The sequence below is a fragment of the Macadamia integrifolia genome, chromosome 1, assembly GCF_013358625.1.
Source record: "Macadamia integrifolia cultivar HAES 741 chromosome 1, SCU_Mint_v3, whole genome shotgun sequence".
In the NCBI taxonomy this organism is placed as follows: Eukaryota; Viridiplantae; Streptophyta; class Magnoliopsida; order Proteales; family Proteaceae; genus Macadamia; species Macadamia integrifolia.
Genome location: NC_056557.1, coordinates 32,974,670 through 32,987,044, shown reverse-complemented (window position 1 = coordinate 32,987,044; position 12,375 = coordinate 32,974,670). Strand labels below are relative to the sequence as shown.

The following is a 12,375-nucleotide window of genomic DNA, read 5'->3' as shown; positions in this document are numbered from 1 at the left end:
CACACGACCATTGAATGGAGGATGAGAGTCTAAGGTGCATCCCCTCATCCCCATCCGACAGCTGCGTGCATGATTGTGCATCTCCCATTATCCAAGAGAAACAAAGACTTTTAAGACTAAAATCTGAATGAGAATATGACTGAAGCAGGTGATGATACATGTATATACATATATATATATATATATATATATGGATACATATTATGAAGACAAATCTATAATACAAACAATAACAGGCTTGTAGCCAGTATTTCAAGGAAAAATAAAAATAAAAAGCTATCCTCATGCAGGTGAAAAAATCAACTCATACAAAGGCCTGCAGGATGTAATATATTTCGCCCGAAAATAATTACGAGATGTTTAAGATCTCCTCAATGGCATTCTACGGGGCTATATTAATTTACATCACCAATATATCACTGTGCAATGTTAATAATGAATTAACAGATAGGTTAAACAGCAAAACCCTTTCAGCGGAAGAGTCAAATTCAGTACCCAGAAGCTGTATGTCACCAGAACTATCACAGTTTCGTTTATCTATCATTGTTCAGAGCCAGTTTGGGGTTATCTTGCTTGAGATGGTTCTCAGAGATGGATTATCTGAAACCTTGGCCAACGAGAGGTACTGTAGTTTTGACACTCTCTGCGTTGTCCAATGTCCTCACCACATACCTACAGAATATTAGGGAAATTAATGACGAACCAAACAATATAAATCGTTGTAAACTCAAAAGCGAAAGAACCTCGAGAAAGCATTTCCTCATCTCATAACAAAACAAAGTGCATGTTAAACTAGGGGCATGCAGGAAATTATCTTTCTATAATTAACTTTAAAAGAAAAGGCATTAAGTTGGCAGATTTTAACAAACAAATCGACATAGTTCAACCCTGGATAGGAAGTGGAAACTACCGTGCAGGAGAACAAACTGTACAGTGAGAGGCTATGCAGCCTATCTATTTCTTTCTTCCTCCTATTTCAGTTTTTTATAACAGAACCAAAGAAAATTTCAAGGCAACAAGATAATAATTTTATATTGTTCCCTCATGCTTTCAAATAATCCCATCACAATGACCTCAGACGCTGCATTTATGACCCATCAGCCTACCAATAGCTGTGGTGTGCGAGCCTATTCAAAGAAAATGATATGTAATGTATGAAGACTAAACCATAAAAGAAACATTCTGCAATGTGTAAAAAACAAGCCATCAAAATGATCCTGAAGTCACAAAAGAAACAAATACTGCAGCCGGTAAGCTTTGAAGCAACCTGTAATCTCATTCACAGTGTCTCAGCATATCCAGGAACTATCCAATTCCATAACCATCATACCATTACAGTGCCTTTCCACAAAGAACAAAACAATTCATTGACATTTAATAAAAATGGCATACGCAGAGCATGAGTCTCGCGCCACTGTGGGGTCTGGGGAGGGTCATAATGTATGTAGCCTTACCCTCATTTTGTGGGGAGGCTGTTTCCTAACTTAAACACACGACCACCAGGTTGCAATGGAAAAACCTCACTTTTGCGTGATTTCACCCTCTAATTCATCATCATTTAATATGACAATAAATTACCTAGCAGTGTCAAGATTTTGCAACTGGAAGCCCATGGTACAAAGTAGTTAATTGGGCAACAACGAAAGAGGTACAGAAATTAATGCATGTCACAAGTGCTGCATGTGTACTGTCCCATATGCGCATTAGTTAACAACTGCACCAACTATTAAAATTATAGACATGTAAAAATAAAAGTGAAGGACTTCTGTCATCCAATATGGAAAATTCGAGAAAAATGAAGCATCAATCCTGGTCATGCATAAAATATATATATATATATATATATATGATAAAAAAGGTATAGGAAACCTGCAAACAACAAAACAGTACTCTGGACCCAATAAGACATGGGTACCCTTGGAATGGATTCCACTCAATTATGCTGGGAAAATTAAGCCTAGACTCTGAATATCATGTTTTTTCAGTAGTCGTAAAATTGGTTAATGCCCAGAAAACACCAACCCAACAAACCCCATGGATAACTGAATGAAATCAAGTGGCCACTTGGAAAGTTTGTTCTAAATTTCATAAAAACTTGCAAGTTCAGTAATCAGTACCATCAAAGTGGAACTGTGGAACAAGGCTTCAAACCATGTGGGTATCGTTTGGATTCAGACCAGATCCACCCCTTTTTTTCTAATGAGTCCTAGTCCTCCACAAAACTCTATCCATAGTCATACTAGAATCGAGACTTACCATATGCATATCTTTTCGTACCACTTCGTCAATAGTCATATTAAGCCTGCCCCTACCTAATGTAGACAAGTCACTTGGGCTTATTTTATTGCAAATAAGCCTTGGGTTGTGTTATATATATATATATATATGTTGGGCCTTTGATCCCATAGGTTTTCTTTGAAAAGGGCCATTTTAATGGGCCTAAAATATGGGTAGAAGATAGAAAAATGAGATTTAATTCATTAGTTTAGTTAGTTGCTACTTAATTCAATAAAGGCCCATTAGGCCATTGGTCGGTTGTAAAGTCCTATATGGATTATTAGTTAGCTAGTTCTACTCCATGTTAGAGTCATAAAGTCAAGTCCTAGTCCTATTTTGAATTCCTAGTTGTAGTAGGAGTGTCTAGTCCTATTGGGAAACTAACTCCTAAGTAGTTTGATTGTTATTCTGCCCTCTATAAATAGAGGAGCCTCTGTACTCATAATTGAATATTTTTGAATGAATGAATTACTGAGTGATTACTCTTTAGTTAAAAAAAAAAAACTGTTATTGAGAGGTGAGATGCCTAAACCTTTGAGGGGTGTGATACCCAAAACCTGAGGGGTGAGATACCCATTCCTTTATTCTCTTTCACCCTTCTCAACCCTCCATCGATTCTTCTTTTTCTATTTTTATTTTCTGTTTATTGTTATTAGAAGTTCAGACATGTTAAAGCATACAAAATCAGAATCAGCTAGCCAAAGAGTTCTTGTTCTTGAAGCCAATCGACCCTCATTGCTGCCCAAAGTTGAAATCTGATCTGCAGATCCTTTGGAGGACTGGTTCTATACTCTAAGAAGATCAATCGACCCTCTTTTAAAGGTTATCTGAAGAAGACAAATTGTTGTTCCTGCAGAATTCTTCACATTCCCTCTCCTAGGTTTGAAAATCAAGAAAGCACATAACTCCATAACCAGCCGTCAGAAGCCTTTCATAGTTGGGGGTTTTTGTACCCTCCTTAGGGACTATCTACACCAAAAACTACGGCTCAATCGAACTCCCACAGACCTAGCCACACCTTTCTCTCTCTCTATAGGTCTTTCTCTCTCCTATCGGGTTGGGTTTTTTGCTGGTTTTGCTCCTATATGGGTATTGTATCATTGGGGGTTTATTTGATGGTTTTATTTCTTTGTTTCTTGCTTCTATTTGTATTGTTTGAGGTTATAAACTGTTGGGGTAGTTTTCTGTAATCTACTCTTGCATTACTACCTCTTCTGGTTCCCTCTAATCGAATCTGGTCACTCTTCCTTAGTGGGGCAGCAATAGGTCTACGTTGGACATGGCCATAGCACCTCAACCGGCTTTAACGAAGCTTGTCCTGGATGAGGGCAACCCCCATATCATTTCTAATGCAATCATTCTTTACTCTATCTCTCATGGTCTTGCGCACAACCCTCTCAACATTCTCATCTCCGCTACACTCAGTTTATTCAAATTACTCTTCTTGACTGCCCAACACTCCGCTCCATATATCATAACTGGTCGTATGACTGTCCTATAAAATTAATTCCCTTGAGTTTAATAGGCATTCTCTTTTGTCACATAACACTCCCGATGCATCTTGTCATTTCATCCATCCCACTTTAATCCTGTGGGCAACATCATCTTCAATATCCCCCTCTTTGTTAATGATGGACCCCAGGTATTTAAAATAGTCACTCTGGGGTAGCTCCCATTCCTCAAGTTTAACCACTCCCTCCCCTCCTCTAGATTGGCCACAATTCAGGTTACCCTTGTATCTCCTCAACCTGAAAAAATCACCACAGCTGGTTTGAGTGCTATAGAAGATCACCTGAATTAAGCATAATTCTTCCCTAATTCAGGTTACCTTGCATCTCCTCAACCGGAAATCAATTACAGCACCTGTTCGAAGCTTTTATCAAGTACTATAGGAGCAACACTCGACCAGAATATTAGGCTCAACTGAACCTTGATTCGTGAGTTATCAGGTGGGAGGTATTTGACCTATGTTCTGAGTCTATTTTCCAGATCTGTCTTTTCTATCGAGTCTGATCTGTTCTAAGCGTTTGTTTGAGCTTGTGATGGACTCTATTGGGACTGATTACCCCTTGGCAATTCAGTCTGACATAAACTGGTATCAGAGCTATGACAGAAGTAGGCTCCAACCAAGCTCCTACTGATGCGATCCTTTTATCCATACAACAATCTGAAAAGATGTCCCCGATGGATCAAGAGATCAAGGAACTCCGGGAAGCATCTCAGTCGAGAGGGCAACAACCTACATTTAATAACATATCTAGAGTCCCTCTATGACAAGCAAGGAGAGTCGTACCAATCACTACCCATCATGAAGACGAAGATGGTGACGAGTATGATGGAACCCAACAACATCACAATGACAAACATAAGGTGAAGTTGGACTTAAAGGAGTACAATGGGAAGCACGGCCATAGTTACCAAGGCATCACCTAGGCGATAAGGTGGCTTAGTCTGGAGTCTGGACTGACACCTTGGTCACCTAGGCAAGGCGTCGCCTTGTTGTTGTTGCCTTGCGTTCTTAACATCCTCCTTTGCTTTGGTCACCTTCTTGCCTTGCTAACTATGAAGCACAACCCTATTGCCTTCCATCATTGGCTGAACACTCTCGATGATTATTGCAAGTGGTTCTGTTTGACTGAAAAACGGAAGATGCAATTGGCTAGCAGCAAGTTAACTGGTGGAGCCAAGGATTGGTGATGCAACCATGAAGCAAAGCTGGTTGGATGGCACAAAAGAGGTGGCTTGATTAAATGAAAACAAAACCAGAACTGAACAAAAATTTGGGCCAGATTTGGACTGACTCGATTTGCACTGGTACTGCTGATCTTGGCCTTTCTTCTTCCTTCTATAATGTATAATGTATGCCATACATAGGATCAGCATCTACATCACCGTATTCCAGAAACATCTCCTTCTATTACTGTTCACGTGAATAGTAACCCATGAACATTATTTATTTTTATTCCCTACATATTCTAGTCCTCCTTCATGCTTTGATATACATCATACTCCATCTTCGTTCTACTCATCTTTAAACCTTTTGATTCCAAGGTTAATCTCCATAACTCCAACTTCGAGTTAATCCCTGTTTTTGTCTTATCCACCAAAACAATATCATCAACAAAAAGCGTACACCAAGGAACCTCATCTTGAATATCTCAGGTTAAATCATCCATGTCCATGTAAAAGCCAACAAATAAGAGCTTAAAGCTAATCCTTGATTGAACCCAATTATAATTGGAAATTCACAACCTTGAACCTCCCACAGTTCTTAGACTTGTCACGACACCATCTGTTAAGAACTCGGCCCGAGGACCTAGTGCAACTCCTTAATGACTCGCTTTGGTCGAGAATGTTTTCCCGAGCCAACTGTCTTAACTCTCGGCTTACCCCTTTCTATTTGTTCTTCCCTATCTTGGCAAGTAAAAGAAAGAGATATGCAAGTCGATTATTTGGTTCTTCGAGGGAACCAGCCTCCAATAATCTAAGCCAAAGCTTGATAGATAATTTTTCATGTCTTCATTACAAACTCAATACCAAATAAATAGCAACGTACTAAACTGATACCTCCTACAAACACTCCTTTTATTTAGCAGCTACTTCCCATACTCTATGGATGAACCGCCACCTCATTGCAACGTTCACATTGGATGAAACGGTCACCTTACCCACAATGATAACAGCCCCAAATTTCTTGCTTAAGACTCGGACTCATAACCCATTCCAAAGACTTATTCAAATAATAACCACCCCCCATTAGTAGTAAGACTTAAGACTCCTAACTCAACTCCACTTAAGACTTCTAACTTAACTCCAATTACCACCTTATTCTGAGAACTATTCTATACGTGGCAATACGTGCACAACATTCCTTCCCCCTAAATTATACCCTTGTCCTCAAGGGTGACTTTAGGGAATCTCATCTTTAGATTTTCCCAATTTTCCCACGTTGCTTCTGCAGGCGCCAACCCCATCCAATGTACTAGCACCTCCTCTCGTCTTTTTCGTACTCGGCGATCCAACAAAGCTTGAGGCTGAACGACCATGGCATCATCTATCTCTGAAATTTCAGGCAACTCCTTTTGTACTTGTGCACCTCCTCCCACCTTCTTCTTAAGGCACGATACATGAAACACTGGATGAATCTTTGACCCATGTGGCAACCGAAGCTTGTACGCTACTTGGCCCACCTTCTCAAGTACTTGAAATGGTCCATAATAGCGTGGCGATAACTTGAGGTTCCTTCGAAGTGCCGCTGAAGTTTGTCGATATGGTTGGAGGCATAGGAACACGAAATCTCCCACATCAAAGCACCTGTCTGTATGGTGACTGTCATACATCTTTTTCATTCGAGCTTGTGCCACCTGTAATTGCTCCTGAAGTTGTTTGAGAACTTGTTAACGATCCTTGAGCTCTTTATCCACCGAATCCACTTGAGTCGTCCCAGGGATGTACGATAATAGTGTCAGGGATGGACGACCATAGACTACTTCATAAGGTGTTTTCTTCGTCGCAGAATGTACGCTAGTATTATAACAATATTCAGCCCAAGGGATTCATCGGACCCATTCCTTTGGCTTATGACCGGTAAAACACCACAAATACATCTCCACTGTCTGATTAACCACCTCCATCTGTCCGTCCGTTTGAGGGTGATATGCCGATGAAAAATTGAATTTTGTACCCTGCAAATGGAACAATTCTTTCCAAAATTGACTAGTGAAAACTGGGTCCCTATCACAAACAATAGTCTTAGGCATTCCATACAATTTGAAAATTTGATCAAAGAATAATTGGGCCACTGAGTTGGCTGAATATGGATGGGAGATAGGGCAGAAACGTGCAAATTTTGAAAGCCGATCTACCACCACGAATATTGTAGATTTTCCCCTTGAACTTGGGAGTCCGTCTATAAAATCCATGGAAATATCAGTCCATACCTGGGTAGGGATTGGAAGTGGTTGGAGTAAACCCGCAGGTAAAGTATTCTCCCGTTTATGCTGTTGATACGTATCACACTGCTTTATATGTTCCCTGATTTTTCTCCTCATTCCACTCCAATAAAAAACAGATTTTATCCGTTGGAGAGTTTTGAGATAACCCTCATGGGTGCTTGAGTGGAATTCCTCCACAATAGTAGGAATTAGGAGAGAATCTGCCAGCAAATAGATTTTGTTTTTGAAAAACAAAACCCCCTCACAGTAACTCCACGGTCCCACCGCTTCCCCTTCTTGTATTCGTTTCTTAATTTCCTGCAATTCTGGATAATTCTCCACCTCTTCTCGGATTGGGTTAACCCAGCATGGAACGGGGCTGGTGATAGCATAATTTTCTCCCTTTTCATCTCTCCTAGATAGCGCGTCTGCCACCACGTTTTCCTTCCCAGCTTTGTAAGAAATCAAAAAATCATAACCCATTAACTTGACTAGCCATTTTTGTTGGGCCGGTGTGGTAATCTTTTGATCCCATAAATACTTCAAGCTTCTTTGGTATGTTCTCACAATAAACTGTTGGCCCAATAAATAATGCCTCCATCGTTGGATTGCGAGGACCAATACCAGCATTTCTTTTTCATAAGTAGATAAAAATCAATTTTTACCGTGTAATGCATGACTAAAGAAAGCTATTGGCCGGTTTTCTTGCATCAAAACTCCTCCAATGCCCAATCCAGAAGCATCACACTCGATCACGAATGGGTGAGAAAAATTTGGAAGTGCCAAAACAGGAGTTTGTGTCATGATTTGTTTAAGTGCCACAAAGGCTTCTTCAGATCGTGGCTCCCAGTTGAAGCCTCCCTTCTTTAACATGTTGGTGAGTGGAGCGGCGATTTTCCCATAATGTTGGATAAATTTACGGTAATAGCCAGTCAATCCCAAGAATCCCCGTAATGCCTTCACAGATTGCGGTTTGGGCCACTCAAGCATTGCCATTATCTTTTCTGGGTCCACTGACACTCCCTCATTACTAATAATGTGCCCTAAGTATTTCACTTGTGCTTGACGATAACTATATTTTTCTCTTTTTGCATACAATTAATGAGATCTCAAAATAGAAAAAATATTTCTCACATGCTCCAAATACTCATCTCAAGTCTTACTATAAATTAAAATGTCGTCAAAAAACACCAATAAAGACTTACGGAGATACTCTTTGAAAATAGAATTCATTAGAGCTTGAAAAGTTGAAGGGACATTCGTCAATCCAAATGGCATCACCAAATATTCATAGTGCCCATGGTGCATGCAGAATGCCGTCTTCTCAACATCCCCTGGGTGCATGCGAATTTGGTGATAACCCGATCTTAAATCGAGTTTAGTAAAATAATTAGCCCCATGTAACTCGTCCAACAATTCGTCGATCATAGGCATAGGAAATTTATCTTTCACTGTTGACTGGTTAAGCATTCTGTAATCCACGCACATACGCCATGAGTTGTCTTGTTTCTTAACGAGCAAGACGGGTGAAGAATATGGACTAGTGCTTGGACGAATTACGCCTATCTTTAATAAATCTGCCACCACCTTCTCAATCTCATTCTTTTGGAAATGAGGGTAACGGTAAGGACGGACAGAGACCGGGCCACTCCCTTCCTTTAACGGGATTCTATGATCTTGAGCACGCTGAGGAGGAAGTCCCTTTGGCTCTTGGAACACGTCCTCATAAGACTGCAATAGCTGCTGAAAATTGGAATTAGTACAACCATTAGAAGTATGAGAATGAGACAATTCAGTATCATGATTGTCATGCAATGATAGTGAATAAATGTGGAGTAAGTGCCCTTCTTTTTTTTTTTCTGAAATTCCTTTTCAAATTCAGCTCCATCCACTACTTTATTTGAAGGTGATTTCAATCCACGTAGCTCCACCATTTGTCCACCCATGTTGAATGACATTCTCAATTTTGTGAAGTCCCATAAAATCGGACCCAACGTGCTCAACCATTGGGCTCCTAGGACAGCATCGTATCCCTCCAACAGTAATAGATAAAGATCTACTACAATTGGGATTCCTTGTAGAGTCATATTCACCCCCTTGCAACGTCTTGAGCTTTTCAACTTTTCCCCATTGGCCACTGCAACTTCAAATTCTCCTTCACCATTAGGAACCAACCCCATTTTGTTAGCGATATGAGTATTTAGAAAATTGTGGGTACTACCCGAATCAATCAGAAAAGTTACCCTTTTTTGACCCAACCTCCCTTGGACTTGCATGGTTTGAGGATTCCGTGCTCCTGAGATGGCATGGATAGATATTTCTGGCACTTCGTCTTCTGATTCTTCAATCACAGCAACCTCATCTTCCTCACCTTCTGATCCCATGCCTTCAATTAAAAAGAGCTTTTTACAACGGTGGCCGGGGTTCCATTTCTCATTGCAGTTGAAGCACAAGCCCTTGGATCGTCGCTCGCTTAATTCAGTTGGTGACATTTTTTTGATTGGCATGGTGGAGCGACTTGAACTGGGTGGGTTTGTGAAGATCTTTCTTGGCTCCGTTGGTGCTGCACGCTTTATAGATTGAATCTTGGCCTCATAAAGGCGGGCAAGCCCAATCGCAGCTGACAAGCTCATGGGTTTACAAGCTTGGACATCCACCTTCAAGCTATCCTTGAGCCCACTAATAAAACAACCCACTTGTTGTTCTTGTGTCAATCGACCCACCCGAATCAGCAACCTTTCGAATTGGGTTTGATATTCTTTAACTGTTCCTACTTGCTGTAACTTAGTTAGGTCTCCAAAAAAATCTTGGAATTGAGTTGGACCATACCTCACGTGAAGTGCCTCCTTAAAAGTCTGCCATGGAATAGTTCCTTTCTCTTCTTTCATGAGCTGAAACCACACTTGTGCATCACCTTCCAAATTGAAGGCAGCCAATGGAACTTTCTCTTCCTTGATCGTATGGTGGAAGTCAAAAAATTGCTCAGCACGGCAAATCCAACTCTTAGGATCCTCTTGTCCGTTAAATCGAGGAAAATCTATCTTCACCATTTTGGGAAGATATGATCTAATGGTTCCACTTGTTGTCCCCGGGTAGTTGCCGCCATGAGTGTGACCCCCATTTTGACGTGGCTGATTGTGAGAGGACTCCCCATGCTCTCTGTTGCCCGACACATTGTCCAACCTTGTATTGACGGCCGCAAAGAGTTGTTGCATTGAGTCCATCATCTCCTTAAATTTTTGATCCTGTGTCACTGCCAAGTTACCCATATTGGTTTCCAATTGTCCGAGCCGTTGCTCGGTAGAGCCTAGCGCTGATACCATTTTGTTAAGAACTCGGCCCGAGGACCTAGTGCAACTCCTTAATGACTCGCTTTGGTCGAGAATGTTTTCCGGAGCCAACTGTCTTAACTCTCAGCTTATCCCTTTCTGTTTGTTCTTCCCTATCTTGGCAAGTCAAAGAAAGAGATATGCAAGTCGATTATTTGGTTCTTCGAGGGAACCAACCTCTAATAATCTAAGCCAAAGCTTGATAGATAATTTTTTTTATCCCTCATTACAAACTCAATACCAAATAAATAGCAACGTATTAAACTGATACCTCCTACAAACACTCCTTTTATTTAGCAGCTACTTCCCATACTCTATGGATGAACCGCCACCTCATTGCAACGTTCACATTGGATGAAACGGTCACCTTACCCACAATGATAACAGCCCCACATTTCTTGCTTAAGACTCGGACTCATAACCCATTACAAAGACTTATTCAAATAATAATCACCCCCCATTAGTAGTAAGACTTAAGACTCCTAACTCAACTCCACTTAAGACTTCTAACTTAACTCCAATTACCACCTTATTCTGAGAACTATTCTATACGTGGCAATACGTGCACAACATTATCCTTCTCTTGATGGCCATTGCTATTTCAATATCTTTGTGGATGGCGGCACAAAATATGTTTGGTTTTATCCTTTCCAATTTAATCCTGAGACTTTCAATATTTTTTATACTTTTCCGCTATTGGTTGAACGTTAATTTGACAAAAAATTAAAACCGGTTCAGACTGATTGAGAGGGGATTTCGCACTCTTCACATTATTTTGCTACTTGTAACAACTTCCATTGGTTAATGTGTCCTATACACATGAGGAACAAGGCTCTATTGAGAGGCGACATCGTCACATCATTGAGACCAGCCTCACTCTTTTTGGCTAGAGCTCGGTCCCTCAGGCTTACTGGAATTTTTTCCTTTGAATCAGTCGTATACTTAATTAATTGTATGCAAACCTGGGTTCTCAATGATATCTCTCCCTTCCATAGGTGTGTAATAGAGACCCTGATTATATTTTCCTGAAGTTTTTTGGTTGCTTGTGCTTTCCCCTTTTTTATCCTTACAATTAATACAAGATGCAGTTTCATTCTTCCCTATGTGTATTTTTGGGTTACAACCTTTCTCATGTGGGATACCGATGCGTGGACCTAGCCACTTAGCGCCTTTATATAGCTTGTTATGTGCGGCCCCACTACAGGCCCCTCTACTCCCCATCCGCCCTTCTCACGGTCACCTTCCCACTCAATGGACACATTACCTCACCTACCCTCCTCCTCGACTATTGCCCCTTCAGTGGCATCCTCCCTAGTATGGACTAGGAGCCTTCAAGAATTTTATGCTTCTCCCCGACCCGACAGTACACCCTCCCCACCCTAGGAATCCACCCCTAACCCTCATCCCCAACCACTGCCTAACCCACCATCACCTCCCCCTCCCCCTCCCCCTCCAAGGGATCATCTCATGCTCTTGCAGTCCCATATCATGCCACATGCTAACATTGCTACCACCACTTACAAACCCAGTTGTTTTATTGATGCTAATTAACTCTATTGAGTGGCATGCAACTATGGGAGATGTGTTCAATGCGTTTATGCAAAATGGCACCCAGTCATATGTTCCCCTATCTCTGACATATGAATTTTGTAGGGTGCAAGTGGGTTTAACATGCTAAGTGCAAAGCCGATGGCTCCTTGGAGAGTTATAAGACCTATTTAGCAACCAAGGGCTTTCACCAACTATAGGGCATCGATTTCAATAAAAATTTCTATCCAGCGGTCAAGCCAACTATGATCAGTATTGTCTTATCCCTTGCCATCTCTCAACAATGG

The 12,375-nt window shown here is 40.9% G+C and overlaps 1 pseudogene; it reads right to left on the bottom strand.

The window, feature by feature from the left end:
* Positions 1-201: 201 nt before the first annotated feature.
* Positions 202-12,375, bottom strand: part of LOC122084419 — a 104,545-nt pseudogene continuing 92,371 nt past the window's right edge.